This window comes from Neophocaena asiaeorientalis, unplaced genomic scaffold (assembly GCF_003031525.2).
Source record: "Neophocaena asiaeorientalis asiaeorientalis breed wild unplaced genomic scaffold, Neophocaena_asiaeorientalis_V1.1 scaffold1097, whole genome shotgun sequence".
Lineage (NCBI taxonomy): Eukaryota > Metazoa > Chordata > Mammalia > Artiodactyla > Phocoenidae > Neophocaena > Neophocaena asiaeorientalis.
Genome location: NW_020174697.1, coordinates 381,839 through 387,838, shown reverse-complemented (window position 1 = coordinate 387,838; position 6,000 = coordinate 381,839).

Sequence of the window (6,000 nt, the reverse complement as noted above, 5' to 3'; positions counted from 1 at the left end):
GCGTGGAAAGTTAGGGGCCGCCGGCCGGTCCGGGGGCGCGGGCCACTGGGGGATGATGATGCGCCAAGATGCAGACGTGACACTTGTTGCATAGGCAGGAGCGCGCCGCGGGGGAGGCGGCGTGGAGCCCAGCTGTGGTTCCTTTCAGCCTGCAAGTGAGCAGAGGCAGCCTCACCCGGGCTGGGCCGGGCAGGGCCAGGTCAGGCTGGCCTCCTCCCTCACCCCCAAGTCCTGTCTGGTCTGCCCTCCTGCTCCCACACGGAAGGCTCTCCCAGAGGCCTGCGTCCCACCGCAGGGACTTGGTTCTTTGAGATCCTGGCTCCGGTCCCCCCTCTGACCCAGGCATGGTCATGCTTCACCTCAGTCCTCTTGTCTCCAGGCACCAAACCAGGAAACAGCGCCTGAACCGATACTTCCGTGCAGCTGGCCCTCACCTGCACCACACCCCCACCTGGCATACTTGGCACTGACTGGTGCTCCCTTGCCCTCCCCAAGCCTGGTCCCCACCCACATCCCAGCAGTCCCAGTCCGGGCTCCCTGTCCTCTGTGCGTCAGTGTCTCCTGTGGCTGCCAGCTCCCACCTCCAGCTGCCACAGTCCTGTGATCTGACTGTCACTGCTGCCGGCCTGGCAACACAGAATAGGAAGGCCAAGACCAGGTGGACTAATGCCAGTGCCAGGCTTGGACTTATGGGGAGGTGGGAGCAGGGGGAAGGAGAGAGCAGGGCAGCAAGTGTCCTAGAGGAAGGGCCCAAGGCCGTACTTTGTTCCAGACCCTCCAGAACAAGATGCAGCCCGGGAGCCTCTGAGGGGCCTGGTGGGGCTTCCACCTCTCTCTTTGTAGGTCACCTCCTTTCTCCGCTCTTGCCTTTGGCACTGCCCTGGCCCCGGGAGCCCTGCCCGGCTTCTCGGGAAGGCGCACTGGCTGGGTCTGGCACTACCTGCCTTTAGCTAGCTGTCCAGTGATCTCTCTCTCTCTCTTCAGGCCCGAGCCCCGGCTCGGCCATCTCACTGGTAAGAAGGAAGCAGGCTTTTTCCTCAGAAACTCCTGTCAGGCAGGCAATGGCAGAAAGAGAGCCAAAGATAGGAATGAAGGACACCACACGGGCCTGCCCTCCTGGAGCCTGCCATCCAGGGCAGTTGGCGAGATAAGACACCCACGGGACACCACCACTGGCAAACAGTGGTGCAGAGAGGGCATCCCAGAGGAAGCTGGGCCTACCTGATCTGCGCACTTGCGGCTCCCCCAGAACCTACGGGGAGACCCTTGGCTAACTGGCCCGCACCCGGACCCTTTCAGGGTCCAGCTGTTGGGGCATTACGGGTAAAGGGGGAGCCGGTTTCAAGGGGAGGGGACGCCGCATCTGGCTCAGACCCTACCGCGCCCTGCTTCATTCACCCTTTGCATTAGGTCACCTATCTCCACAGCCGTCACCCCACCCCCGTCCTGTCCTGGGGCCAAGGGGGCCACCTCTGTGCAGGTGGCCACCAGCCCAGGGTCTGGGGACACATGTCCTGCTCCTCCTGCCTCCTGTCCTGGCTCAGAACAAGGGACCTTTTCGGAACCACCTTGCCCTTGGCCCGGACTTGCATGCTCTCCCCAGCCAGAGTCCCCAGTCAGCTCCAGGCCTGAAATCCGTGCTTCCTCACGACACGCCGTGTCCTGACTTGGAATGCGCTCCCGCCACCACACACAGACTCCTCCACTGCCTCCTGACCTGGGATACACTTTGCTCTTGAGTCTGAGAGCTGCTGGGCCAGGGCCAAGTAGCCCTTGGTCTTTGTCTGAGCACCTCTGTGTCTTTCCTTGTCCCCCTCCTGCCCTTCCCCGGCCCCAGCTGAGGCCTGCAGCCACAATGACAGCGTGAGGACAGCTTCCCACTCAGGGAGGGGGCATCTCCACTCCATCCCCAATGCCTCAGAACTAAGCACCCAGGTAACCTGAGTCAGGCCTCTCAGCGGCAAACGGCTAACGCAGGTGAAGCGGATGACCAGGCTGCCAGGGCGTGATGTGTCCACAGCAGCACGGCTGGCGTGGGAAGACGGCTCAGGGCACTGGGCTGGGCAGACAAAGGAGGGGCGCTTCATCCTGGAGACACACGCAGGACCCCAGAGCAGTGGAGGGGACATAGCCAGTGCCACAAGGGCACTTGTATGGGCTTTTAAAGCAATCACAAGACAGGCCGGACGGCAAGAGGGGAAAAAAAAGATGTTTCATTCCTAGTGAGGATGGCGTGTTCCTGAGAAGCGGCACACACCTCTTTGTGAACGGGCAGGGCTGGAGTTTAGATTGCGTGAAACGCAAGCCCTGTTTACCCCTGACTGCGCTTCACGGTGGAGATGCTGTAGCTTCACTGCTGATGGCGCTTCGGTCCCTCTAGGCTCGCGACTCTTTGCGGGATTGCCTCAGCCTTCCTGTAAGTAGCAGATGCAGTTAGAGGAAAGTATTTAAGTACACTGGGGATGGCCCGTTTCTACAGGGGAATTCTTTTGTATCACTGCCGGGACCTCTGCAGTGATGAGAATCAAAAGCCTCTGATTTGTCCCTTCGGGCAGGACAAAGCCAGGGTTTCAGGTGTCAGCTTATCTTAGGGTGAACCAGACTCAGAATCAAAAGTAGGAAACAGGTGGATGATGGAATCAGGGTGGGGGAGGAACTGCAGACTTCCGGCTACAAGGAGGAGAGTGAGCCCCCCCATCCAGTGGGATGCAAGGTGCCAGGGGCTTCTGGGTGACTGCTCTCCAGGGCCTGGCTGAGAGCTCGGTCAGCTTAGGTAGCTCTTCTCTGCAGCCCTAGAGTCCAGACGTCTCGCTGGCCAGAGTCTGAGCCCACCAGCCGTGTTCCTCCTCCTGGCCCTGGGCCTCCCCTGTCTCTTAGGGACCCCTCCCCCCAACAGCCCGCCCTCCCTGACTGCCACCACCACTCACAGTCCTGGGTCTCAGCATTTGCAGAGGCTACCCTCCCCATCTGGGCACTGTGCCTCTCTTCTCATGCCTGCTGTTACCCCTCGGGTCATAGCCTGTGCCATTGGCCATCCCTGCAACACAAGAACCAAGACCTCACTGACACCTTCAAGGCCCTTAGGGTCCTTCCTTTTGCCTGGCCACACCCTCAGCGCAGTCCTTTTCGCCCTTAGAGTTTCTCTGGTACCAACTTCTCATCAGTATCATTCCTGTCCTCTTGAGAGGGCAGAACAGCCTCGAGGGGACTCCAAAACACAAGGCAGAAGCTGAAGCAGCTGCGGTGGGGAGCTTAGTGAAGGGGCTTCCCTCCTCTCCCTCCCCGGCACAGCCCCTTTGCAGATGGCACTCAGAGGGTAGCCCTATGACAGGCGAAAGCAGCCTCCTTGCCCCTGTCCATACCTACTGCCCCAAAGTGCAAACACAACTCGTGTTTTAATTTACATTAGGTGATGGGTTTAGGGGAGGAACTGACACAGTAACCCACCCCCAACCAGAAGCATGAAGGGTGGCTGGTAAACAGAGGGGTCCTAATGGGCCTGTGACGTTCTCTCTGGGAGGGAGGGTGGAGGGCTAGAGAGTGTGTGCGTGCGTGTCTGGGCGAGAGAGCGTGGACAGCAGCAGGCGCCAGGGGCCTGGGCAGGGAGGGCCCTAAGGACAATCCTTGCCTGCGTTTGGCCCAAGAGGAGGATAAATGCCTGGAAATTGTGTGCAAGTGGAGGAGGAATCACAAGAGTCAAACAGCCAAGGAAGGAACCGGAGCGTGGGGATGCTGGAGGCAGGGAGGAAGGAAAGGAAGAGCCGCCAGGGGTATGGTTGGGGGGCGAGCAGCCAATGGGTGGTTATATGGAAACTGTGAGCTAGTGGTGGAGACTCCTGGATGGATGGAAACAGGTTTCGAGAGACAGGGATATAGCTGGAGGCGAACCCGATGGTGTGCGGAGAGGGAGACTGGGATTCATGATCACTGGCCTCAGAAGCTGTATTTCTGCAGACCAGCCCCATCCTGGGCATCGCACAGGCGCTCTGCCTGTCTGCCTCCTGCCCAGCACCATCGCATCTCCCTGCTCTGCTTGCCTCTGGCGGCTGGCTTGTCTGTGGAGCGCCAGCTCGCCTGACCTGGCTGGACTGCAGCCTCCATGAGAGGTGGCTGAGAGCTCGGTCAGCTTAGGTAGCTCTTCTCTGCAGCCCTAGAGTCCAGACGTCTCGCTGGCCAGAGTCTGAGCCCACCAGCCGTGTTCCTCATCCTGGCCCTGGGCCTCCCCTGTCTCTTAGGGACCCCTCCCCCCAACAGCCCGCCCTCCCTGACTGCCACCACCACTCACAGTCCTGGGTCTCAGCATTTGCAGAGGCTACCCTCCCCATCTGGGCACTGTGCCTCTCTTCTCATGCCTGCTGTTACCCCTGGGGCCTCATCGTGTGTCTTTCCCTCATCGCACCCGGGAACACCCAGCGCCACTTGGATTCTATCGGCAGGGCTTGGTCTGGCATCAGGAGGCTCCTCCTCTAAGCCAGATGTGGACAGATGTAGAGAAGAGCCCCCTAGAGCAGAAAAGGAGCCAGCTGGGATTGGAATGGAAGGAGTTTGCATCAGGCAAAGGATGGGGGTATGATCTAGGGGTGAAAGGAGGTAGGGCAATGGGGGGGCAATACTAGCAGCCCACCCCCCTCCTGACGCACTTGCTGCTTCAGGTGACATTCACTCATTTGTTTACTCATTCATTTGTACAATATTTCTTGGCCTCTGAATCTGGTCACAGGCTGACTAGAACCCAGCATAAGGCACACAGAGTCAGAGATTCGCCCCCACGCCCCGCAAACAATCCCCCAGCCACACCCACAGGGAGGCCACAGGAACAAGTGAGCCCCAAAATGGCCAAACACTGATGAGGTGCCCAGGGGTGAGGTATGAGAGCTCTAGTACCCAAAAGTGGGTCACCTGCATATCAAAGGACGTACAATGACATCATGTTCCAGATTTGCTTTAAAATATCTCTGCAAAGAAAGAAACAGGAGAACCAAAGCATATGTAACTCCATCTGGATAACTGTCGAATCTGGGTGATAGGCACGTGATGGGGGGAGTTGTTTTCATTGAAATATTGTGTGTTTGAAATGTTTTAAGTGTATCGGTCACAAGGGTGCAGTGGGAAGTTACTGTCTGCTGTGCCCCAGCCTGAGTACAGGCATGATACCCCAAGCTGCACCCCCCGATGATGTTCTGAGCACAGAACATGTTTGTACCCATCAGAAACATGATAGGACTGTCAGAAGGACATCTAGTCAGGTGTATAATTTGTAAATGTGAGTAGTGGGCTCTGTTTGCCCCAGGACAGTGTGAACATTGCAAGTGGTTCATCGGTTCACTGATTGGAAGAGGAAAAACAAAAGCTCTGAGAGCGCCACCTCATGGAGAGACTGCCCCTCCTCTGGGGCCCTGGCCCATCTGCATCAGCCTTTGGGATGACAGGCTTTCTCCTTCCTGCAGGGCCCCTGCTGCAGACTTCTGACGGGAAGGGGATGGAGGAAGGCACCATCCGCCACCTGGTGCAGCCCAGAGGGCCGAGGAGCGGCCCAGGGCCCTGGCAGGGAGGTCGGAGGAAGTTCCGCCGCCAGCGGCCGCGCCTCTCCCATAAGGGCCCCATGCCTTTCTGAAGCAGGTACTTGAGCCTCTGGTCAGTGGGCGGCACAGAAAGGGCAGGGGAGGAACAGCCTGGAAGCCGGGTGGCCCTGCTGCTTACCGCTGGCCAGACACCTGCACCAGGCAGTGCCGGCCCCATGCATAACACCGGGGCTTACAGAGCACCTTCAGTTTAGACAGGAGACCAAGGCCGGAGAGGGGCTTGCCACTCCCCAGGAGTTAGGTGCTGGCTGCCCTCCACTCTGCTGCCTAGGGTTGGGCTGGCTGGCCCAGCTGGAGTGTTCTGGAGGGCCTTGATGAGCTGGGGAGAGGTGCCCCAGGGTATATGTGCAGGTGTGCAGTGTGGATCCTCACCAGAGGTGGGAGGGAAGGCAGGGATCCTTGGGGGTAGCCGCTAGCA